The following is a 27,800-nucleotide window of genomic DNA, read 5'->3' on the forward strand; positions in this document are numbered from 1 at the left end:
ACCAACCACAACCAAAACAAAACTACACCGAGACATATAATAGTCAAGTTCTCAGATCTCCAGCAAAAGAACAGAATATTACAAGCTGCTAGAGAAAAGAAACAGATTACCTATAAAGGAAAGCCCATCAGAATCATCACAGACTTCTCAGCACACACCATCCAAAAGAGAAGAGATTGGAGTCAAGTGTTACAGGTCCTGAGACAAAATAGTTTCCAACCAAGACTGATGTACCCTGCCAAACTATCCCTCAAATTCAAAGGAGAAATAAAATACTTCCAAGTCAAAGAACAACTGAAGAACCTCATGAGTGCCAAATCAGCATTACAAAGAGTACTAAAAGATATTCTAGACAGAGAAAAATTTAACCACAATTTCAAGAACAGCATTAAAAAGGAAACATCAAGAAAAATTTAGCAAGTACAACAGGTAGAACAAGCAAGTAAACAGGTAGAAAAAGTAGGACACCAATCCAAGTAAGTAACATGAAAATGATAAATCAACACATATCAGTTATAACGATAAATGTAAATTGCCTCCATTCTCCAGTCAAAAGAAACAGACTGGGAGAGTGGATTAAAAAAAAAAAATCCAACAATATGCTGTATACAGGAAACACATTTTACTCAAAAGGAAATTCATAGACTAAAAGTCAAAGGATAGAAAACAATCCTCCTTGCAACAGGAACCCAGAAAAAAGCAGGGGTAGCTATTCTGTTTGCACACAATGTAAACTTCAAACCAACAACAATCAAAAGAGATAAGGAGGTCACTACATACTTGTCAGGGGAAAACTGCAAGAGGATGAGATAACAATCATAAACATCTATGCACCAAATATTGGAGCTCCAAATTATATAAGACAAATCTTAACAGGCATGAAAACCCATGTAATTAATAACACTATTGTAACAGGAGACCTCAACACCCCATTGACACAAAGAGATAGGTCAACTGGACAAAAAATCAGCAAGGAAATAACAGATCTGAACCAAAGCTGCAAACAAATGGACTTAGTAGATGTACAAAGTGTTCCAACCCACAACATCAGAATACACATTTTATTCAGTTGCACATGGGACTTTCTGGAAAATAGACCACATCCTAGCCCATAGAGCATACCTACTGATCTGCAAAACAACTGAAATTATCCCGTGCATATTATCTGACCACAGTGCAATGAAATTGGAAATTAATGACAAAAGGAATTCCAAAAACTCCATTAACACTTGGAAATTAAACAACAACCTCCTGAACAACAAATGGGTCACAGAAGAAATTAAAAAGGAACTTTAAAAGTACCTACAAAAAAATGAAAATGTAAATACAACTAACTGGAACCTATGGGATGCAATTAAAGCAGTCCTCAGAGGAAAATTTATAGTGGTGATTTCACACGTAAGAAAAACTGAAAGAGAACAAATAAATAGCCTAATGCTACATCTTCAAATTTTAGAAAAAGAACAAGTCAAGCCCAAAGCCCAAAGAAGGGAGAAGATTATAAAGATTAGGGCAGAAATTAATGCAGTTGAGAGGAAGAAAACCCTCCAAAAAAATAAATAAATCAAAGCATTGGTCATTTAAAGATTAGATAAAATTGATAAAACCCTAGCCAACCTTATCAAGAAAAGGAAGCAAAGAAGTCAGATTCATGCAATAAGGAATGAAAAGGATGAAATTATTACAGATTCCACAGAAATTCAGAAGATCATTAATACCTACTTTGAAAATCTTTACTCCTATAGTATAGAAATCTCAGAAGAAATGGACAGATTCCTAGATATGTACAAATTATCAAGGTTGAGTCAAGAAGATATAAATTTGTGAACAACCCAATATCAATTAATGAGATTGAAAGTATGATTAAAAACCTACCAAAAAAGAAAAGCCCAGGCCCTGATGGATTCACAGCAGAATTTTATAAGAAATTTAGAGAAGATTTAATACCAACAAGCCTAAATTTCTTCAGTGAAATTGAAAAGGAAGCAATTCTCCATAACTCATTTCTGGAGGCAAGCATCATACTGATACCAAAACCAGAGAAAGACCCAAGCAAGGAAGAGAACTACAAACCAGTCTCCCTAATAAATATAGATGCAAACATACTCAGTAAGATACTATCAAATAGAATGCAGCAAATTATCAAGAAAATCATACATCATGACCAAGTTGGATTCATTCCAGGAATGCAGGATTGGTTCAATATTTGCAAATCAATAAATGTTATATGCCATATCAATGGAGCCAAAGACAAAAACCACATGATCATCCTAGTAGACACAGAAAAAGCTTTGACAAGGTCCAATATGCATTCATGATAAAAACTCTACAGAAAATAGGAGTAGATGGTCATTACCTTAACCTGATCAAAGCCATCAATCACAGTCCAACAGCTAATACCATTCTAAATGGGAAAAAAACTGAAAACTTTTACATTAAAATTGGGAAGAAGACAAGGATGTCCACTGTCAGCACTCCTGTTCAATATAGTTCTGGAACCACTGGCCAGAGCAATTAGACAGGAAAGAGAAATAAAAGGAATAAGAATAGGAAAGGAAGAAGTACAACTATCACTCTTTGCAGATGACATGATACTTTACATGGATGACCCCAAAAACTCCACAAGAAGACTCCTTGAATTAATCAACAAATTCAGCAGTGTAGCTGGATACAAAGTCAACACGCAAAAATCGATAGCATTCCTATACAGAAACAACAAACAAACTCAGAGAGAAATTAAGGAAACCGTACCTTTCACAATAGCATCCAAGAATTTGAAATATTTAGGAATCAATCTAATAAATGAAGTGAAAGATCTATTCAAGGAAAACTACCATACTCTGAAAAAAGAGATCAAAGAGAATTTCAGTGAATGGAAAGTTATCCCTTGCTCATGGATAGGAAGAACCAACATAGTGAGAATTGCCATATTCCCAAAACTGCTGTACAGATTCAATGGAATTCCCATTCAACTACCATTAGCGTACTTCACAGATCTTGAGAAAACATGCCTTAAATTCATCTGGAACCAGAGGAGACCAAGAATAGCAAAAGCAATCCTGGGCAACAAGGACAAGTCAGGTGGAATCATAATCCCTGACCTGAAATTATACTACAAAGCTACTGTCATAAAATCAATCTCTAGCCTGGTACTGGCTAGAGAACAGACCTGAGGGTCACTGGAACAGCCTGGAAGAACAGCCACAACCAAAAATACACTCAGCCAACTAATCTTTGATAAAGGGGCCAAACAAACTCACTGGAAGAATGAAAGCCTCTTTAATAAATAGTGCTGGAAAAATTGGCTTACCACCTGCCAAAGGCTGAAGATAGACCCAAGCCTATCACCATGCACCAAACTCAAGTCAAAATGGTTCACAGATCTCAATATTAAAACAGAAACACTAAATCTATTGAAAGAGAAAGTAGTTAAAAACCTTGAAGACATAGGGGTAGGCAGAGAGTTCATGAACCAAAAACAAAGTGCATGTGAAACACTTGAAAGAATCATCAACTGGGATCTCACCCTACTGAAGAGTTTCTGCACATCTAAAGAAATCACTAGCATAGTAAAAAGAAAACCCACAAACTTCGATAAAATCTTAGCTGTCTGTCCCTCAGACAAAGGGCTTCTATCTAGAACATATAAAGAATTAAAAAATATTAACCCCCCAAATTCAAAGACCCAGTCCAAAATTGGGCAGCTGAGATGAATACACACTTCTCACATAATGAAATACAAATGGCAAATAAATACATGAGAAAATGTTCAACATCATTAGTCATTTGAGAAATGCAAATTAAAACAACACTGAGATTTCGCCTTACCCCAGTAAGAATGGCTAGCATTAAGACATCAACCAATAACAAATGCTGGCGAGGCTGTGGAGAAATAGGAACCCTTCTCCACTGCTGGTGGGAATTCAGATTGGTGAAACCACTGTGGAAATCAGTTTGAAGATTCCTCAGAAAACTAGGTCTAGAGGTCCCATTCAACCGAACTATTTCTCTTCTGATTATTTTCACAGAAGATCTAAAAACATCATATCACAGAGGTGCATGTGCAGCTATGTTCATAGCAGCACAATTTGTAATTGCTAAATTGTGGAAGCAACCCAAATGTCTATGCATTGAGGATTGGGTAAGAAGATTGTGATACTTTTATATAATGCAATATTACTCAGCTACAAAGGAAGATAAACTCAAGGCCTTTTTAGGTAAATGGTCACAACTAGAGACCATACTCATAAGTGACATAAATCAGACCTGCATGTGCAAGCACAACATTGTCTCACTAGTGTAAAACCTGAAAGAGTTAATAAAAACTCAGAGGTATGATAGACATTGTGAAATGATAGGAAAACGCTCAAGGGTAAAGGGCAATTGGATGTGGGAAAGGAGAAGGGAAAGAAGGAGAAATTTTGTAAGTATGTATATACAGGATAGTTAACATAGTTGATCTACTGTCTTTGATTTCTTTGCTGAAAGAAACTGTTAATGAGTCCTTGATTGATCAATATGGCATGTCCCTATGTTTTCATGAGAAACCACTTAGAAGATATCCATATGTAATACAAAAAGCATTGTTTATTTCCTACCACTTTATTTGTAACTCTGTGTTGTCTGTGCTGTTCTCTTGCTACTTTATAAAAGGTTGTCTGTCTGTTAATATTTTTGTCCTTTTATTTTTAAAATAAAAAATGGCCATACCCCCAGAGCTGATATATAGATTTATTGAAAAAACAAAAACAAAAACAAAAATACTCTGATGAATGGATTTAGAAATCATTGGGTTTTTTATACAATGGAGTAGAACACTGCCATAAAGAAGGATAAGCTTGAGACATTTGTAGGTAAATGGATACATCTTAAGGCCATAATCTTTTTTTTGTTTGTTTTTGTTTTTGTTTTTCTTCTGCTACCAGGAATCAAACTCATGACCTTGCACTTGCCAGGCAGGCACTTTGTTGCTGAGCTAAATCCCCAGCCCCTTAAGGCCATAATCTTAAGTGAAATAAATCTGACACTCATGTTTAAATATCACATTGTTTCTCTGGCAGGAGAAACCAAAACTGTAAACAAGGATAAAAATGTATAATAGACCTTAGAAAATAAAAAGAAAATATTCAAATGGGAAGGGGAACTAGGCAGGCTGGTGTCACGCTCAATCTGTGAATGACTTTCACAGCAACTGTACTGTGTTCAGCAAACTACAGCCCCTACCCAACATGATGACAGAGAAACACAAATGGGTCATATTGTCCCTGGACAAACAAGACACGTTGTCCTAAAGAAGAGAAAGACAGAATACAAGACCTCCCTCGTGCCAAAACATCTGATAACATCTGTAAATCTGCACCAGGCCCTTTGAGGACCTTGTGCACAAATTTTGCTGAGATGCCCACACATGATACCCCACCTGATCTCACCTGACCACCTTCCCAGGCCTTATAAGTAGCCTGATTTCTTTCTTTGGGACTGATGGCTTTCTTGCCCTCAGTCTACTTCAACCGGGGTACAATAAATTGTGTGCCTCATTGCCTTTATGCAACCATGCTTGAGTCATCATTGGTGGTCCCTTACTCATGCTGTTTATTATAGGGGAGAGAGAAAGAAAGGGAAAAGAAAAAATGAGAAAAGAAGGATAAAATGGAAACAAAGACTTTATAAATAAGGAGGGGATGTAGAGTTAAAGGGAGGGTAGGGGAACAGGGAAAGAAAAGAATCAAGAGATAGCTTGTAAGGGTACAAACTGCCTAGGATGACTGTGATTTTTTGTATATCCAAAATATACCCATTAACTTCATTAATTTAAAAAAGGAAATCTACATACACATACACATACAAAATCACAATTAAAAGATTTCGGGGCTGGGGATTTAGCTCAGCGGCAAAAGCGCCTGCCTGGCAAGCGCAAGGTCGTGAGTTCGGTTCCCGGTACCGGAGAAAAACAAAAACAAAACAAAACAAAACAAAAAACAATTAAAAGATTTCTCTTAGTCCCATTTGTACAATCAGAATTTGTACAGTTTGTGCAATCACAATTTGACCAGTGTGCCCTTCTTCCTTATTTGGCTTGACTCAAGTAGGAATTTCCCAGCCCCTATTCTGTTTGTCAGCAGTGGAATTGTTCTCAGAGAAAAGCCAGATCAACACAGGTACTGTTGCTTTCTGCAAACACAGGATGTTACAAAAGGTGAAGCATGGACTCTTTCAAGAGCCAGGATATCTCATAACGCCCATACATTTAAACCAGACACTCTGAGGACTTTGACCACAGCTATTTGGTCAGATCTTCTCACCTAATGTCTTTTGCCTTCTTTCAAGCCCTATAAAAAATCCTGCTTCTCTTTGTTCTCTACGGAAGTTTTTGGCCCCTCATTTGTACCAGTTATTAAATTGTATGCCTTATTACCTTCATAAAAGTTTGTCAAGTGGTCTATGCCTTGCACATCCATTACAACCCATAGTTCAAACATAGAGATACCTTGCCTTGTAGTGTTTGTGAAGCACTGAGCTTCAGTCTTCTGTGCTTGTGACTAGAAAGATAGGTATATGAACTGGTGTTTGAACTGGCTCAATTCTATTACTTTTCATTCATTGCTGGGACAAGATATCCACTCCTAAATTAAAGCAGAAGTTTATTTAGCTTGCAGGTAGCACAGATTTCAGTCCCTAGCTGGTTGACTCCAAGGCAGAGTGGGACATATCTGATGTGCATCACAGAGGAGAAACAATTCAATGCTTGCAGGAGATGGCAAAAGCAAGCAAGGGATGACCACAGCTCTTTCTATCTCTTATATCTTATCCAGACTTAGCACCATGAGTCAGTTCTATCACATACTCTAGACACAGCCACCTCTGAAAAAGACCCACTCATTACTGCATGAGGCTTTAGGAAGGCATCTAGACACAAGCCATAATAGTCAGTTACCAGATATGCTTACATACCATCATAGATCATGTGGAAAGTGAAGATTTAATTGATGTGATAATAGCACAAAAATATGCTGTATTTTTAAAGAATAAATCTGAAAGGTATGTGTAATTTCCTTCAAAAAGTACACACATTACAAAAATTAAAGATCTAAATAAACATTGAGATATTTCATGGTCCCACATGAAAATTTTAATATTGCTAAGACATCAGTTATCCCTGGTCATATCTGCAGATACACTCCAAAAAAAATGTAGGGTGTCTGTGTGTGTGTGCATATGTGTGTCTGTGTACCTTGGCATGCTGGTCTATTATGACAAGAAAATGCAAGCAATAAAATATTGATGGCCACAAGCAACAGTAACACTTTTACTGAGAGTAAGATATATGATAAATCTATAATGTCAGAATAAATATTTCATCTTTATGTTTATCTAAAAGTACATACAAGATCATGATTTTACATACTCATATCTGATAATCTGAGCAACTGATTTAAAGACAATGATATGCAATGGAACAACCATTGGTGAATTCCTACGAACTTGCCTATTACAACTGTATTATCTTTAATGTTTTATCTAATAATTATTTTTTATTCTCTTTAATGGTTTGAACAATCATCCATTCTTACATCTGGTAATCTGTGCAATGTAGCAAATCATAACAATAGGTAATATAACAACCACTGTCAATTCCTATCATTTTGTTTTGAAACCCTGTATCACTTTTAATGTCCTTCCTTTGTTTTGTTTATGTTTGCAGTGTTGGTATGCGGCTATTGTTCTGATTTTTTTTCTTTCTTTTACTAAGCTCTTTAAAATAAAAAGAGATCATGACTTCATAAATATAAGAATGCAGTATACTAGAATCTGGAAGCAGACTCACACATATACAGTCAACTAAATTATAATAGAGGTTATACTACAATATCTTTTCAATAAATATTTCTAAAACATTTAATACCAAAAGTGATAAATCTTGATTCCTACTTCACATTATACCACAAAAAAACTCCTCTCAGGTTGCAAATATATATGTCAGAGGAAAAACAATTAAGCTCCTAAAATTAAACACAGGAGAACACATTCATGAACTCAGTGTAAGGAGATCTTGTAGTCTCCAACGCACTGCTACATATGCATGAGAGAACAACTAAATATGACGCACTGGCTGCTTTGTGATTACATTACCACTGATCGATGGCAGCTTTAAAGGGCAGAAAATTAAAGATCATTTTCAACAAAGAAGAAGATATAGGAAAAAACTTGAGGATATTTAAAGAATGTTTATAAATCAATAAGCAAAAAACACACAGGGAAGCTGAAGCAGGAGGATAATGAGTTCAAGTCTGGAATGGGCAACAGCATGACTTAGCAAGACCCTCTCTCAAAATTAAAAAATGAAAAATAAAAAAGCTGGGAATGTAGCTCAGTGAAAAGGCCCTAGGTTCAATCTCTAGTACCTTAAATAAAAGGCACAAAACACAATAAAAGAAGTGGTTCAAGGCTTCAAAGGACATTTCACAGAAGAATCTATTAAATGGCCAAAATGCTCAACCTTCTTGGTCATAGGGAAATATTAATTTAAAATTGTATTAAAGCACTGTTACACTTTAATCAATATGGCTGTAATGAAATCATGGCAAACTCAATAACAACTGTTCTTGCTAGGTCAATTTTATTATTAATCAGCACAACTGAAACCTTCATGTCTGGCATATCAGAGGATAAATTTGTTAAAGTTTTTCACAGAACATTTAAGAATGTCTACTAATATTTTGTTGAGCGTACAATATACTACCATGACTTCAACTCCTTGTTTATTTATATGCACAACTAAAAAGCATGTGCCATGAAACTTATGCACAGCAGTCTTCTCAGCAACAGTTTTAGTAATAGCTCAAGGCTTTAAAAAACTCAAACGTCCCTCAGTGGGGAAATTAGTAACAAATTTGCCATAGTCATACAACAGAATCTATATGAATTAATAAGTTATAAATATATCAATATAGGATAATCTGTCAAATATTACTATGAGGAAAAAGTGGACATAGACTGATTCATACTGCTTTATATGAAACTCAGAAATAGATCAGACAGTCTGTGATTGCTGAATTGAAGATACATGTCATTCTGGGTGAACCCTAAAGAGAAATGAAACACAAAGACTTGGTGTGAAAGTCACCTTGAGATCTCTGTGTTGTAGTTTATATCTAGATATCTCCTAAGACCTCATGCACTCATCGGTGAGATGTTCAGAAGGTGGCTGAATTATTGGGCTTACAACTGACCTGCTGGGAGAGAGAGTCTAGTCAGAAGAAGCAGCTCACTGTAGGCATGGTCTGAAAGGGTCTTCCTACTTTCCTGGTTCCTCCTTGATCTCTGCTTGAAGCTATCAGGACCAACAGCAGCTTCCGCTCTGCCATGCCACTCTGCCTTGGAGCCAGTTGAGTAAGGACTGAACTATGAGTGCTCCTTTCAGTACTGTGTGTCCAGTATTGTGTGGTAGGGACTAAGACATCTGGCAACACTCTTTCCTTATATGAGTGGTTCCTACAAAGTGTGCTCACTTTGTCCAAATTAATATAGATATACTAATGGTTCAAGAACTGGTTTTATGTTATACTTCAAATGAAACAAAACAAGCTTCATATTCAGAGATGCAAGTGTTGGCAAACTCAAGCAAGTACTTTCCTGGCCTCCTGTGACAGTGATCTGGAGAAGGACGATTATCGGGCATGACACAAAAATTATGTAACTGACTTCTTCATACTAAGCACTTCACTAGATTGAATTGGGGTAATATCACTGGGCAGGGTCCACACCGGATCCCCAAGCAGAGATGAGGAACCGTGCCTCACCCCACCCAGAAGGTAGGTTGCAGGTCTGCTGATTCCATCACAGAAAAAGAACTCTCAGAATATATCAGTAAGGAATTTATTAGGGAGAATTTGAAAAACATATATTCAAAGAAATAGAGTGCAGGTCCTCCAAAGGAAGAGCGGCACCTCCTGGCCTTGAGCTGTTTATGTTTCGAGTGTCTGCTGCATTTACTCACCTGGTGGACTAGTCAGATGCACAGCATTTAATGGGTTTGAAGTGGAGACCTGCTGTTCTGGCAGGAGTGCATTTCTGAGGATTGGTTTGGGAGGAGGGAGCATGTTTTACAGGTGAAAGACACAGGCCTACAGCCCAGTTCCCAGGTTTCTTGTCTTTAAGGCCCTTAAGAGGGTTTCCTGACAGAGAACAAAATGTTGAAAATCTTTTCTGTAGTAAAGCTGAAGATTTTCTTAAAAACATAATTTTAATATTAAAACTTTAGTTGTCTGCTTTGTATTAAGCTTTATTTCTTCTACCCTACCTCAGGAGGAACCAATGTTCTGGATATGATATAGAAATTATACTGCCAACTACCTTTATCTTTGTTAGGTATTTTAGTGTTCCCACTGCAGAACTGGACAATGTGTCATTAGCGGCCTTTACCCTCCGACCTCCAACACATCTCTCCCTGGCTCCTAAACTAAGGTCACTGACTTATTGCCACTTTAAAGGTGGTGCTACATATTCATCTGATCACTATCATTTCCAGTGAGAAGTCACCAAATTTTATTTGCCAGTATGTGGTGCTTTTTTTAAAATCCCTTACGCTTTCCTTAATGGTTTTTCTCCTTACTCTTGCTTTTTTAAGTAGCTTGGCTAAAATGTGGATACGCTGATTTTTGTTGTATGTACCCCTCCTTTTCAGGGACCTGCCTCACAATTTACAGCCTAGAGCAGCCTAGAATTCTGATCCCTTCTACCTGAGCGTAGCTAGAGACCACTCCTTTTGTTTGAGTTTATTTCCCTGTACTCAGAAAAATGCCTAGGAAGAAAGTGAGAGAGTCATTCTCCCATTCTCCTTTATGGGTATTTTTCCTGGCTGCCTCTTTTTCCCCTAGTTTTTATTTTGCATTACACAATGGTCATATTTCCTTGTGGGGCATTGATGTATGCACATAAAACATTTCAATTCTTGTTTGATTTCCTTTCCCTTACCCTCTTCACTTCATTTTTTGTCTCCTTTCCTTTTGAGAAAGATCTGTCTCCCCATTTCTAATTAATTATCTTTTATTTTTCTGTTTATTTATACTTTGGGTTTCTCATGTAAGAGAAATCATGCAATATTTAAGCTTGTGTGTCTGATATTTCACTTAATTTATCATCTCAGGGCATATCCATTTTTCTATATATGACTCACATTTATTCTACTTTTATGGCTGAGTAGTAGTACTCCATTGTGTATACATAACACATTTTCTTTATTTATTGAAGGACATATAGGGGCTACTTCCAAGACTTAGCATGTTCTACTTATGAAGGAAAGGCAAGCCCCAACTCATTTATTCCATTATAGCCAAAATCACAAGGCTAGGTTCTTTGTTAGGCTCCCTTCTGTGATTCTCATATAAGTGTAACTTTTTTGTAAACCATATACTTCCTTTCCCTTTATTTCCCTGATTTTATACAATTTAATATCTTTTTCCAGCTCAGTTATGTTTTGTTCTCTAATAGACACTGATCTAGTTCTCTTCAGATGTCCTAGAATTGAACATGCTCCAGTGCTTCTGGCCTTTCTGCAGATGTAGATGCCTACTAACACACATGATGGATGAGCAGGCCCTGAGCACCTCTCACAGTCACTTCCTTTCCAACAAGGCCTCTTGTGACTCTGAAGAAGAAATTGGTCTATTTTAAAAGGTGATCCTGTCTCCATTGACTGCAATAGTTTCTACCCACTGTGAACACATTCTCCATCCCTTTCCAGCCTGGGCCACATTTTGATTTGCCAAGAGGGGGGCTTCACAGTTCTCCAAAATCTGCAATTGCTGATCCTTCTTCTCCATCCCATACCGCTCCCTAATTTGTGGCACCTGCCCCCACCCACTCATCTTAGGTTAGATTCCCTACCTGAGTGAGGCAGGTCAGATGGCTACAGTTAAAAAACTGTCATTTTTTAATAACTGCCTTTGTTTGAGCTCATTTTTCCTACCACAATTTTATTAAAGACCTTTGTGACACTATCTTTGGGGCTCAGAATTTATAAAGCATGAGTTTCTCTGAGCTAGGCTTTCCAAATAAAAATCTGTCTCTGCCTTTGTGGAGTGCACACTTGGTTCTTTAGCCATCTGAAAATGTCTGGTATCCACAACAGCTGCAATCCATATCTGCTAGTTCCTTGAGAATTCACTCATTTCAACTGTGTCCAGGACACATGACCCTTGTGTACCACCAATGCTGGTTTTGCACAGACGAAACTGTCAGAAGTTGGGTCTCCCCTGCTTATAGTTCAGGATTCTATTGAGACACTGCCACTTGATATTTTGTAGATGTTCATAGATTTTGAATCTTCTACCCTTCTTGCTTTAAAATTCTTAGGCATATGCAGAGAAATTCAAATTCATACTTATGAGATCCACATCTTGCTACAGTTCTCCTTACAGCATCCAATTTTCCCTTCTGAAAGTGGTGCCATTGGCTCACTGAGAGATGCCTGAAAGGGAGAAAGATCCTTTCAGTCTGTTACACATGTACCTGTAGCCACTGATGATTCTAAACCATTCCAACCTCACAGGAGGATGTGGTAGAGGCCTTTAGCTTGATTATCTACTGAGATCTATGTTTAAAAGGTGTTGCCTTACAAATTACAACCTATTTAGTGAAAGAATAAGCACACAGCCTACAAAATAGTGGTAGATATCAACCAAGAAAAATTAACACCTGGAAATCTCCAGGTGTAGAAAGACTTATGTGCTGTGAATTCTCAGGTAATGTAAAGCTGAATCATATTAAGAATGTGTTATCTCAGCTCCCAAGAACCTGTATGAAAGCATCCATGTCCTGGAGGGTATGGTTACAGGATAAAAATGAAACAGTGATAATGACAAGTAAAGCACCAGGGAGAAGGCTATATCAGAGATTCTTAACAAACCTTATCTATAAGTTTATTATCCATCCCAAACTGGTAGACTAAAAAATGTTTTGAGGCTTTAAAACTTATTTTCTCAATTTTTGAAAGAATATTGTAGTTTATTGCAGGTCACAACTTCTATTGTAATCAGCACTGCAAAATGAAACTTTAAAAATTAGTATTTTTTCCTTTAGAGACAAGTGGCTTCCTGAGGCCTAGAGTATAAACAACTTCCCCTACTTCTCAGCCCAGAGAAATGAACAGGATATGTAGATACTGAAAGTAGAAGACCTGTAGCCCAATTTCCTTTCTACAAGTAAGGGAGTGATAAGCTAAAGATGGCTGGAAGTGGTCAGGGAAGTGTGGAGACCTGCACTGTCTCTCTGTGCTTCTTTCCTCTCTGTCCTTTACTGTGAAAGACCCTTACCCACCTGCACATACAATGATAGTGATTAGAGGCAAAAGGGCCTCTGCATCTTCTCCAGGCTAATTTTGAATAAATTCTTTTTCCTTTTAACCTAATTTATAGCCTCCTTTAGTTTGGTTAGTACCAAGCAAACAAACCCAAGTATATGAGCCTAAGTGGCTGGTGACACTATTGTCTAAAATGATCTTTTACTCTTTAAAATCTCTCCTCTACTTGATGTAAGACAAATAAATATAACTTCCAACCTATTAGATGTCTCATATGCCAAGTCCATGTTCCCCAAAATTGAAGAATGAATTCTGAGGAACAATGGATGTTAAGAGTAGTAAAATTTATTGAAGAATAGGAATAGCTCCTGAGAGGCAAGAGGGGCAGACATCATTTTACAGAGGAAGTTGTATAGAGCAAAATCATGAGGTAGGTACAAGATCACAAGGTGGGCACAACATGGGATAAAACTGATTAACCAGTAAGATTATAAGTTTAACTATTCCGGTGATGTTGATCTAATGAGGAAGCACATCACATAAAAGTGTACGTGGAAAGAATAAGGACCTTTTCAGGAAGAAATGAACCAGGGGGTTCTGGCCACCCACCATGTGACTTATGTTAATTTTAATTTATTGTTTATCTCTCAGGGAAGCTTGTAGGCCTGAACATTTTGTCTTTATATTGTGCCTGGCTGGAAACAGATGTGTTTCCAGCCATTGTCGCATTGTGTTCTCATCTTATGCACTGACACCTTTGAGGGTCTAGCCCTATCTGACTGCCTATCGTTTCTACCTAACTTAGCTGTCTCTACTGTTACTCTTGCTAAAGAGGTATCCCTAACTTCCATGAGGAAACAGGTGATGACTGTTCTGGCTATTTATGGCTGAAAGAGGTCAGAGTGGTGATCAGCAGCCAGAGGTACTCGAGAGTGGGTCTGTTTATCTAAAGTCTCTCAATAGGTGCCAGGTGTTCTTGTCTTGGCTAGGTATATAACTATTAGTCTAGAGGACACAGGGTGGAAGAGATAGTTAAGTATCCATGGGACAAATAGTAAGGTCAACAAACTATTATGCATACATCCAACAAATGTTCCACAGGAAGAGTCAGTAATAGCCCCCTATAAAGAGGGTGAAGAGAAAGTCCAGGGAACTTCAGAATTAGACATGACATTAACCCGTTATTTAATATTTTGAACAGCTATAAGATATTAGCAGAAGGATCAGGAATGTACACATAACATTCAGCTTTTACAATGTGCCTTTGGCCACAGTTGTAATGTGTTCTCTTCTTTGCACTGACTCTTTTGAGGGCCCAGCCTGGTCTGACTCCCTATAGTATTTCTATCTAACTCAGTTGTCTATAATATGCTGACCACATGGAAGTGATAAAATAAATCTTCCTTCCTCATATCTAAATTCTAGTTATTGTAAAACATTCAAAAATTATTTCTCAAGCATTAAAGACAAGCTGTCAATCAGGCCAATGGAGAGAAAAAATAGATAACCCAAGGACTGTAACACAGGTGCACCAGTGCACAGTTGCACAGGTGCTCAGTTACAATCTGTCAGCCAGAGCTGGCACACTTTCCTGGGCTAGTGATATGGGGTGTGAGTGGGAAGCTGCATCCCTCATAGGGCAGAGTAGGGAGTGTCACCAGAGCACAGAGGTACAAACTGGCAATTGCATCCTTCTCCATCCATCTGCCAATCTCCTGCCATAGCTACACAAAGATCAAACCCATCCTGGAAGGGATCAATTTTCCCATCCTTGCGAGGGTAGTACAGGTAGAAACAATGGAGCTGCCTTCCCTCCATTTAATTCTAAACAGCACCCTATTGTTATCTCTGCTTTCATTGTCCTAAGAGGGATAGAATATAAGATAACAAAACCCCTGGAAATCTCTGATGCTCTAGCTGAACAGCACATGCATGTTGGATCTCCTAGCTTGACCTTCTAATCACCTTCACCCTACTCCCACTTCATTACTGGCTCATAAATATGCACTATGTGGCATAAATATCATTAAGATCAGAGTGAATTCTGGGACACCATGCATGTTGAGAACCCCTAAGAGGACTCCACACCTATCAGTCATTCCTGTCAATCACACCTAGATTCAGGGGGGGAATCACCTAAGCTGAAGTGCATATCCTTTAAATTCCAGAAGCCTGAGTTATCCAGGCTTTTGTTGCTCTGTTGTTATTTTTGTGTGCTTTGACCTCCCTGTAGTGCTTTTCTGTCACTCCAGCACCTTTTTCTGTGTATGCTTTATCTTAGAGTGGCACAGACTTCCCCTGAACACAACTTCCCATGATCTTCAATAAATATAGCTGCTTGCTAGTTACTACTAGGTGGACACTGGCAATTCTTTTCTCATCATACACAAGAGCCTGGATTCTTATATTGGCCTTTTCCATGGTGATAGGTGAACTCCTGGAGTAACTTCTGGGATACATATGAAGCAGGAAAGTGGAACTTGATGGATAAATTGGAAATATTTGGGTACCAGGGGTAGAGGAATAAAGAAAATTATCAACAAACATGTAAAGAAAGGGAATAGAGGATGGAAGAGGGCTTCGTGTCTGGAGATCTCTGCAAGGTTTACCTGAGAGAGGCATCTGAATGAGGCAGAGAAGGAAGCTCAGGGCCAACGAGGTTGGAAAACACTTGGTAAGCTCAAGGCGTAACCATTTGGTTTCTAAAAAATGTTGTTTTCAATAGTTCCTCCCATCTCCAAACTTCTCTTTGAGTCCCCTAAATACCCAGTTTTTTTTGTATTCTAATTTCTAAGGAGAATGCTCTGTAAACACTCTCTCCTCTCCTCAACTCCTGATAATGGACTTTTAAAAACTAGACAGTGCCAGAGAAGTAGTATGTTTGAAAAGAAATGCAGATGCTGATGCAGGAGGTGAAAGTACTGCTTTCTTTCTAGGAGCGGGGAAGAGGAACTAGAAGAAGCAAAACAATCACTGCACTTGGGAGGAAAGGCCCCTTTCCCACTCAGGAACACCTTGTCTGTTGTCTCATTGCTTCCTCTCCTTATCCTTTCTTCCTTTAACAGCTCTTGGGTGCCTGAACACAAAGAGATGGAGATTTGAGGCAGTAAGAGGCCCTTCCATCTCTTTCTGAGCTGGCTCTGGGTGAACTCTTTCTACTGAAGATGAGAGATGTGTCTTGGGGAGTTGTAACATGAACCTGAGCACCCTATAACAAAGGTCTATCAGGGAAAACTAGTGATATTCTCCACTAGCAATATAACTCAGCAATATTCTTGCCACTGAACTAACCATGCAACTTTTCAGTGTTTGTTGCTATCCACAATAAATAGGAGAAGAGGGGAACTATTTCGATTTCACCTGAGGATAATCAGAAAACTGATAAAGTGCAATAGTATTCAGAATCCAGTTTGCAGTAAGATTTGCTTTTTTTTAGGTCTGAGATATCTTAGATCAGCTGTGCTTACATTTCAAGACCTGATAACTTCCCTTCAGTTTAACAAGTTTTTCTTCTTAATTTGGAGACAGTCATGGAAAGAGCAACCTCATGAAGATAAAAATTCTTGTCCTGTAAGACTTAATGAAGAAAATAAATTTTACCATTAGACAGGAGTGCAAAAAACCAAGAATTTGCTTAGATCTTAGTATGCTGACAAAGGGGGAAGCAAGTCAATTTCCAAGAAAAGAACCTCACAGTCAGGGTGAGAGACTAGGATTTTATAAGGGTTTGAGGATATGGAAAAGAGGTCTAGGTAGTAAATATGGCTATCTGAAGAAAGTCTTTTCCTGATTATTTAGATTTTCCAGTAGTACTTGTATTGATATAGAGGAAAAAAACTCACAATCTGAAAGATATCTGGAATGAGTTAGTGTTCTCTAAAATTGAAGAATGAATTTTAGGAAAAACAGAGTTTAAGAGCAGAATATATTTATTGAAGGAAAGAAAGCTTCTGTCCAAGAGAGGGACAAGAGGGGGCCTGAGCGGATTGCCAAGGACCTTGCCTTTCCTAGGGATTCTTTAGAGCAAAAACACTATGTGAGATGGGTCCAAGTTAGGGAAAAATGGGAAATTGTAAGGTGGGCATGAGGTGGGGCAAAACTATGGTCAACCAATAAGATTAAAAGCATAATTGCTCAGGTAAAATTGATTATATTAGGATCAAATAGGGAAGTGAGTCACATAGCAAGCAGACAAAAATACAGAACAGGGGCTTTTCCTGTAGGGAGCTGAGTTAATAACTCTTCCTGGCTTTTTCAAGGTGATAGAGACCTACTTAGAATATCAATCCCTGATGTTCATCCTTATGGAGGTATGTGGGTGCATTTGTTTTATCCTTTGTCTTGAGGTCTGGTCCACAGCTGGAGATGTCTGTCTCCCCCATAATTGCAAGGTATCTTATATTCTACACTGGCTCCTTTGATAGCCTAGCCCTCTCTGTCTATAATATTTCTAACTCAGCTGCTTACAACAGTATTATGTTTAACTTCTGTGTGCATGGCTGTAATTTTGAGAAGACTACTTTCTTTGGGTTGCAGGCAATGTTACATTTAGATTAGAAGGTAGGATTACCCTGAGAAGGGAAAAGGGAAAATGACATCACACATAGTACCAACCATTCTTCTTCTTTCTAAATTCCCCTAACATTTTTTTCCAAGAGAAATATCAAGTGAATAAAGCTAAGGACCAGATCATTCAGGTGAGCCTTGAGGGTGCCCAGCAGTGTGCAAAGAGTCAGGATTGAATCTAAAGGGACAGGTGGAAATGTAGCCCTCACCCTCAAGCAATCCTTAGCAGAGAGGAAAATGTGCCTGAGCATGGAGGGCCCAGGTCAGTTCACGTCTGGTCATTGCCCTGCTTATGGGAAATTATGCCTTCTAAAGACATCTGGTGTTAAGGAAAATTTAGTTGTATTTTCTACATTACAGAAGAATGTTCTGCACTTCTGCATCTTTTTAAATTCGATATTCCTTGATGCAAAATCTAGTAAATTTTGCTGAGTATTATTGTACTTTGTTAGCTGCAGTATAACCAGCATAAAATGAGTAAATTGTGGAATTTTGACCTCTCTCTAGATCCAGTAGGCTTAGAAGTAGCTGGAGCACAAGTATACTAGAATTTCTGCAGTCAGAAGGGGCAATGGAATGGTAACAGTGACTCTTCAGGAATGCTGCCTGAAGACTTTGGTTGGGGCAGGCACATTCTCCATCCTGGAGAGATGCAATAATAGAAGAGAAAAAAGAAAAAAGGTCAGATCACAATAAAAAGGAAAATAGGAAAGAAGGTCAGAGCACAGTAAAAAAGAAAATAATTCTGATCTTATCTATGATCTCCAGATGACAAAGTGAATTTATAGGTATTACCTTACTTGAGGTTTTGAAACTGTAATAATAGGTACTGTTTTTGTTTACAATTGATGGATGTAAATAGCAAAGCCAGATTTTAAACTATAGTCTTTACACTAATACCTAATCATAAACCCAGAACAGCTGAGCATTATTCCCAGCACTGAGCTTATCTTAGATCCATATTCAAAGGAAATGAATAAAGTCAGCTTTAAGTAATGTAGTTCAGGTCAAGTCAGAAAAAAACGGAGGAAGAAAGAAAGAAAGAACCTTTAAAGAGAAAAGAACACTAGACCATAGAAGAGGTCCACTGAGGGCATCTAAACTCTTTCATTAAAATTTTAAACCATGACAAGAATTCATCCCATCTAGGGCAGATGTCTGCCATTCATCAGTGAAAAACTTAAGGAAGCCGGGTGTGGTGGTACACACCTGTAATCCCAGCTTGTGGGAGGCTGAGGCAGGAGGATCATTGCAAGTTCGAGACCAGCCTGGGCTACAAAGTGAGCTCAAGTCCAGTCTGAACTGCATAGTGAGACCCTGTCTCAAAAAAGACAAAAAAAGAAAAACCTAATGATATTGAAAGATAAATGCAACCATCTAGATAGATATCAAGGCCCAGGACTGGACTGAAGTAAAAGTTTAATTATTTTGAGAATGAAGTAAAAGTTTTCTGAGCAGGAAAACTTCATAAATATTTCATATTCTTTTTTCAGATATAAATCCCACACTCATCCAGTTCTCACAAAACATCCCCACCAGTCACTTGCTTTCTGAACTTCTGTTACAGAATACCTTCAATGGGTAACTTGATTGCTTGCAGTTCTGGAGACTGGCAAGTTCACAATCTAGGTGCTGACACATTAAGAGCCTGGGGAGGGCCTATTTCCCATAAATAGCACGTACCACAAGTCCTTTCATGGGAAAGGACTAGTGAGGGGTCTGCAGGCATGACAGAATCACTTCCCAAAGTCTTCACTTTTTCATACCTCTACACTGAGGGTTAGGGCTTATGGTGGATTGACAACTGGTAGTCAACTTGTAACACCCAGCTGAACTGAATCAATGTGGTGCTAAGTGTGGGAGGCTCACCTGAGGATTGTTGCCAATAACAAAATAAAAAGAACTGGAGAAGTAGAGGTGCTGTTAGGGGGCTGTTGGTTCTCCCATGGCTGTTTGTTCTCCTGGAGGAGGTTGGCATGCTGGCTTTCCTGATATGGACTCAGCTGTTCTCATCATCAAAGGAGTTTGAGATCTTGTTGTCACTGAGGACACTGTGGTACCTTTTAGGGGAGCCTGGTCCTTACTGTGAGAGTTGTTCCCTGGCTTCAGTGCAGATTCCTCAGCCCACTGGCATAGATCCTTCATCCCACTGGCACAGACTTTCTAGCTTTCACTACTAACCTTCGAACCATCTCAGTGCAGATCATGAAACAGACCTACCCAAGATACTATCTTCAGCTCTTTGCCTCTGGTTGAACTCATGGGGGGAGCATTGCTATGGGCTCTAGATTTTTAGCTAGACTCATGCAGGACATTGCCATGGGATCCAGGACTTAGCTGGATTATTTTGGTATTTAGTGTATGGACAGATTTTCTGTACTGTCTTTGTATATGACTTTTTGGGTGAGTATAATAAAATAATCCTATAAATAATGTGTCCTGTACTAAATTTTCCCCGTGTGAACCATATTTACCACAGGATTCAATATCAATTCAGACCATGGGGTTTAAATTCTGGTCCTCCAAAATTCATATCCTTTTCATGTACCAAATCCATTAACTACATTTTAATGGCCCTAAGAGTATTAATCGTTCCAGAATCAACTCAAAAGTCTGAAGTCTAGAGTCTCATTTAAATATCATCTAAATTAAATATGGGAGAAATGAGATGAAAGGTGGGATTCACACTGAAGCTGATATGGCAAGCAAGTTTATCAAGAAAGGCACTCACAAGAAAACCAAAGAGGCAGGAACAAACAAAGCTTTATTAAGCTGGCTGATGGACAGTCTCTAGCCAGAAGCCAGAGAAAATGTCTGAACTGATCTAGATACCATCTTCAGTTTAAGTACATTTTAGGTTTCCATAGTAACCATTACCTCACTTTTGAGAATCATACAAGAATGTGAATGCAGTCCACTTGGGGTGCAGAATGGTGTAATTACAAAGGTGCTCCCCCAGTCTTTCAAGATTGGCCAAAAAGAAAACTTCAGTAAAGCTGTGGACTGCAAAGATAGAGCTGGGGCGATTTTGATTGCTGAGGAGGAAAAACAGAATAGAAAAGATGGCCTGAGGGCATCACTAGGAGCAGCAAGACTGCACCCTTTGCAGTCTCAGGCCTGAAAAGATGAAAGACTTTGGTTTGAGAAGAAGGCCACAGAGCACTGTTTCAGAATGGTGATGGCATAGAGACTTTGTTCCACAGAATCAGGTTCAGAGTGCTCAGTGATTGAGGCACTCAACCCCTACAGCCCAGGGAGAAAAAAGCCTGGCTACTGCTCCAGGTCACAGCAGACCTTGGCATCATCCACTTGGCACTGGTTTTAGGTGCATACAGAATGCAGGAGTTCTTAGGTTAAGAACTTCCACCTAGATTTCAGAATGCCTGGGAAGCCAGGCAGTGTGCCGCTGAGAGGGCAATGTTTGAAGCTGTGAGTGTGAAACCTGAAGTGCAGTGAAGACCTCAGAAGTTTGGAGAAGTCAGGAACGTGGATTGTCTGAGGAAAGCTGCAAGGAAGGAGCAAAGTGGGCCCAAGAGCAAAGCCATAGGAGCTATAACCACTGGAAGTGCCATAGGGGTTGAGCCACACAAGGCCTTTGGAACTCACAACTTATCACAGATTGCTTGGGATGTTCCACATGGAGTTATAGGACTTAATGTTTTTCCTGCTGGATTTTGGACTTGCTTTGGTCCCAATGCTCTGTATGCCCCTGTTTGTACCTTTTGGAATGGTAATGTTTACCTTGTGCCATTGAGTGTTGAAAATATTTAACTTTGTTTTCATTTGTACAGGAAGTCACAGCTAAGAGTTTGCCTTACATCTCTTTCTTGGGACTTGGACTTTTCAGCAATGTTGAAACTGTTAGGACACTGGCAACTCTTAGAGATGGACTAGAATATCTTTTGCATAAAGGGATGTAAATGAGTTTTTGGGGGTCCAACTGAAATCAACTGGGATACCTTGCCACCTGAAGAGCAGCTAGTAAAGCTGGAAGGCTTTGGGTCTCCTCAAGCGAGGGTTCTTTTGTTTGTTTCTTTTGTTTTCTCTGTGAAGTGAATCTCACTAGGGCATCCATATTATATGGCAAGCAAGTTCATTAAGAAAGGCACTCATGAGAAACCAAAAGAGCAGGAATAAATAAAGCTTTATTTGAGCCTCCTGATAGACAGTCTCTAACTAGGAGCCACAGAAGATTGTCACACTGATCTGGGTCTCATCTTCAGTTTAAGTACATTTTACATTTCCATAGAAACCATTAACTCATTTTTGGGAATCTTACAAGAATGTCACAATTATCTCAAATTTTACTTCTCCCAGAATTTCAGACAGCTGAATTCCAAATGACCATTACAGTTTAACTTTTGGCCGATTTCTCAATTTGTCCTATTTCTTCTGTTCCCATTGTATGACTCCGTTCTGCTCTGAACTGATAACTAACCAAGGCAACTGGGGTGAACTACAGCTTAGGTGAACTTTATGTGCCTTCTCTTAATATGAAGTTAAAAACAGAAAATGGAATTTTTCTTGCCCTAACAAAGCAAGATATTTTCCACCACAATCCTGTTAAATCGGGCAAGTTGCATGCTTGAATCTCCTTCTCCTACCCGCTCCTTCTCCTTTCCCCTTCCTTTTATCATCTTTCACCTCTTTCCCCTTTTCCTCCTCTTCTTTCTCCCTTTCCTTCTCCCCCTCATTCCCCTTCTTTTTCTCCTTTTGCTTCTCCTTCTCTTTCTCTCTCTTTTCCATTTCAATACCAGGATTGAAACCTGGTGCTTACATATGCTAGACAAGTACTCTACCACTGAGCTACACTCCCAGCCCAGTACTCAATCTTAAGCTTTGAAAACAAATCTTTTTATCTCTATTGTCAGGCACATCATGGTGGGGAGTGGCCCAGGTGGGAATACCCCACAGCTTTGCCAGGCACAGCCATGCAGCTGCTACATGCACTGGAGTTGAATTCATGCAACCCTCCCAGCCTGGAGCAAAAGGCTGGGTTCTTTACTTCTCTGGGGTCTGAGCCTGCTCATTGAGACTGCTCCAAGCATTGCCTCTGTGTGGTGGGCTCATCTTTACAGTAGTTATCTACTGGGATTCAAGGTCCTTAAGCATCCTTTGGAATCTAAGTGGAGACAGCCATTCCCCATGGCTTGTGTCCTTTGCATAATTAAAGAGTGGGCATTAAGAAAAAGTTTACTATTTAGGTCTTCCAGAAGAGTATTCCAAGACAGCACTGAGCTCCTGGAATCCCAAAGGAGGGAGATTGAATAAAGGAAGCAGAAACTTGAAGTCATTCTGTCCCTTAAGTTCCCAGATTTCCGGGGTGGTGGCTGGGAAAGTTCTAAAATGCATTCCAGGTCATCCTTCCATTTCTTTAACAAATACCTTTGAAACATTTTCCCCCAAACACACTTTTTCACAGTTTACTATACAATAAGGTGGAGAAATTCCCAAATCTTTAAATTCTGCTTCCTTTACATTATAAATTCCATCTTTTGTATGAGTCTTCTCACATTTTACTACAAGCGGTCAAGAGAAGTTGCCTGATCTTCAGTGCCTTGCTCAGATATTTCTTCCAACAAATAATCACATTTCATTGCTTAGAAAATTCACCTTATATGAAACACAAGGACAGAACAGTGCTTTATCACTTAATTGCAAGATTCACTTTTCTTCCAGTTTCCAATAACACGTTCTTCATGCTCCTCATAATGAGGCCTCATTAGAGTGGTCTTTGATGTCCATATTTCTTTATTTCAATCTTCTGGTGAAAAGCACAGAAGGAATATCCATGGAAGATGAAGGTCTCTCTACTAATCCCCTCTGAGCCCTCACCAGGAGCAACCCCAGAGTTCTCCAACCTCTGCCTGTACCTACATTATGGTTTGTGTCTAGAAGTCCCTCCAAAGCCTCATGCAGTCATAGGGCTTTTTCCAAGGTGACTGATTCTAGTGTGTGATGCTGGGATTAAGGGTGTGTGATTACTAAATCATACCACTGATTGGTTTGGCATAGTTCTGGCTAAGATTAAGGGTGTGAGTGCTACACTCACCCAAGAGTCCTAAAAGGTGCAGGCAAGCCACCTTTGATAAGGTGGTTAGTAGGGCTCAATGGGAGCCAGAAGTATTTGTCAAAGAAATGGAAAGATGACATGTAATACATTTTAGAATTCTCCCACACTGCATAAAATACAAGGGACAAAAAGAGGCTTGTCTTTCTCTCAGCTTGTTGATTTTTCTGTCTTCTGCTGCTATGAACTGTTTCATCCCTGCCATGTACCACCCTGCCTTGGATCCAGCTGATTATGTACTAATACCTCTACAAACTGTAAGCTAAATGAACTTCTCCCCCTTTTAACTTTGGGTGTCAGGGATTTTGTCTCAGCAATGAGAGAAAAAAAGTAACTAAGACAACCTAGTTTTAAAACACTGTCCAAATTGTTAGGTATTTATAGAGCAGTGTCTCATCTTTGGCAGCAATTTCTTCGGCCATGCATAAATTACCCAATTTAAGGTATTTAATTACAACCTGCTGAATTTCTTTTTGTCTAATTTCCTCTGATATTGAAGGGCTGCATGGTGGTAACTACAAGATTAACCAATAATAAAGATTGACTCCATGACGATCATTAGAATACTTACTTTATAGGAAATATATTTACAGGGAATTACCTCTCCCTCTTCCCAGTGTCTCAATTCCTAAATACCTGTCTGGACTTCCCAGTCCTAAATCTTAAAAGTGAGGAAGCAAATGCTGACTTTCTTTTTTAACCTTTTCTTTTGTTGTTTCTTTTTTTTTTTTTTTTTTTTTTTTTGGTACTGGCAATTGAAGTCAGAATCTTTACATTGAGCTATATACTCTGTCTTTTATTTTATGTTGTTAATTTTGAGATGGGGTCTTTCTATGTCAGTAAGTTGCTCACATTGACCTAAACTTCATGATCCTCTTGCCTCAGCCTCCCAGAGTGGTGAATTACAGGTGTGTGGCACCACCTCTGGTTTCACTGGTTAGCCGGATCTGAAATACTATCCAAAAATCTGAGTAAGCCAGAGCCTAATACTGTGATCAATGAGGCACATTCAGCCCTAAGAATTTACAGGGAATGAGAAACTGGGTTTAGAATTTCATATTAAAATATGAATATTATATTTTAGAGCTGACTGTATGGTACAATCTTGCTTATTTGAAAATGATGGCTCAAGATGGCAGTCACAGTACTCTTAAAAGAATAAATATTGGTGCAAATATTAAATTATAGTTTTCCAATCTCTTAGGTGAGAAAAGTCATACCCTATGAAGATGCAGTCACTGTGGAAGGTAGTATTTCTTACAGTGGTAATGCCCCTGAGTATGTGACCTGAGGGCATCAGTCATGTGGGTCTTTAACAAAAATGACTTTATCTTCCTCTTTGAAGGTAACAGGGGATAATAAATCTCCAATGTATAAGACAGTTGAGGATGGGCTGAGAGGACTTTTATGAAAAAAAGTAGAAAGGATTCCTTTTGAGTGCTTTATACCAGAAGGACTGCCTTAGGAATGAAGAAAGTTAAGAGACTGCAGATGAGAGAGGGGCATCTGCTTAAGTGGACTGGATTATTTCCAGCCACATCCAGCATAGCTCTCAAATTTCCCTGGGAAAGGATTGTAGAGGATGAAAAAATGGACACAAGAATCAGAATTCAGAAAGCAGAGGTCAGATGGATGCTCCTCCCTGGTAGAAGAAAAAGAACAGCTCAACTACTGAAGCACTTTTATTTATACACTTGGAAGATTGATGTCAGTTGAAACCTTTCTGCCTAATAATAGTTTGCCTAGTTTGCCTCAGGCACCTCACTTTTTTAAAGCTGTAATAGTTTGTTCATGTGGCTCACCTCATGCAGTCTGTGTTCTCAGAGCTGGCCTTGCCTTAGCCCCATACGTGTGATTGATCTCCAGATTCAGCCACTCCCTACGTCTCCCCCTTTTCTGTTTTGTAGTTGCAAGCAATGGATGGTCAGTTGAAGTTGAAGGAGCTGTGTTTGAAGGACTCTGAAAAAGACTCCTCTCATTCTCAAACTTTGAATTTCTTTCATAGTTAACGTATTATTGTGGCATTGTTTTATATATCCTATGGTTATACTTTTTTGAAGGATGTTAAAGACCAAGTTAAAATGAGACCTGAATCAATCATTTTTTGGTAATCTAACAAGGTCAGTTAAGTCTCTTTAGGACTTATCTTAGAATTGTGTACAGCACCTCTTAGTTCTTCACACATAATATTGTAGCATTATATTATGATGACATTTTTGCAGCATTATATTTTTTATTTTAAAAATAAAAGGACAAAAGCATCAACAGACAGAAAACCTTTTACAAAATAGCAAAAGAACAGTACAGATAACACAGAGTTACAGACAAAGTAACAATGCTTGTTGGGTTACATATTGATATCTTCAAGGTGGTTTCCCATGAAAATAGATAGAGACATGAAATATTGATCAATCAAGGACTCATTGACAGTTTCTTCAGCAAAGAAATAGAAGAGATTAGAACAACTATGGCAACTATCCAATATATGCATACATACAAAATTTCTCCTTCTTTCCCTTCTCTTTTCCCACATCTCAGTTGCCCTTTATCCTTGAGTGTTTTCCTATCATTTCACAATGTCTATCACACCTCTGATTTTAATTAACTCTGTCAGGTTTTACACTAGTGAGACAATGTTGCGCTTGCACATGTAGGTCTGATTTATTTCACTTATGAGTATGGTCTCTTGTAGTGACCATTTACCTATAAAGGCCTCGAGTTTATCTTTCTTTATAGCTGAGTAATATTCCATTATATAAAATTACCACAATTTTTTTACCCAGTCCTCTGTGGATAGACATTTGGGTTGCTTCCACAATTTAGCAATTACAAATTGTGCTGCTATGAACATAGCTGCACATGTACCGTTGTGATATGATGTTTTTAGATCTTCTGCGAAAATAATCAGAAGGGGAATAGTTCGGTTGAATGGGACCTGTAGACCTAGTTTTGTGAGGAATCTCCAAACTGATTTCCACAGTGGTTTCACCAGTCTGCATTCCCACCAGCAGTGGAGAAGAGTTCCTATTTCTCCACAGCCTTGCCTGCATCTATTATTGGTTGATCTCTTAATGCTAGCCATTCTTACTGGGGTGAGGCAAAATATCAGTGTTGTTTTAATTTGCATTTCTCGAATGATTAATAATGTTGAACATTTTCTCATGTATTTATTTGCCATTTGTATTTCATTATCTGGGAAGTGTGTATTCATCTCAGATGCCCATTTTTGGATTGGATTTGAATTTCAAAAGCTTTGAATTTGAGGGGCCCGATATTTTTTAATTCTTTATGTGTTCTAGATAGAAGTCCTTTGTCTGAGGGAGAGACAGCTAAAATTTGTCCAAGTTTGTAGGTTTTCCTTTTACTCTGTTAGTGATTTCTTTAGATGTGCAGAAACTCTTCATTGGATGAGATCCCAGTTGATGATTCTTTCAAGTGTTTCACGTGGAGTTTGTTTTTGGTTCATGAACTCTCTGCCTACCCCTATGTCTTCAAGGTTTTTACTTACCTTCTCTCCCAGTAGCTTTAGTGTTTCTGGTTTAATATTGAGGTCTGTGAACCATTTTGACCTGAGTTTGGTGCATGGTGATAGACTTGGGTCTATTTTCAGCCTTTGGCAGGTGGCAAGCCAATTTTTCCAGCACCATTTATTAAAGAGGCTTTCGTTCTTCCAGTGAGTTTGTTTGGCCCCTTTATCAAAGATTAGTTGGCTGAGTGTGTTTTTGGTTGTGGCTGTTTCTTCCAGTCTGTTCCATTGACCCTCAGGTCTGTTCTCTAGCCAGTACCAGGTTGATTTTATGACAGTAGCTTTGTAGTATACTTTCAGGTCAGGGATTGTGATTCCACCTGACTTGTCCTTGCTGC

This window comes from Chinchilla lanigera, unplaced genomic scaffold (genome assembly GCF_000276665.1).
Source record: "Chinchilla lanigera isolate Chin_1 unplaced genomic scaffold, ChiLan1.0 scaffold00011, whole genome shotgun sequence".
NCBI lineage: Eukaryota > Metazoa > Chordata > Mammalia > Rodentia > Chinchillidae > Chinchilla > Chinchilla lanigera.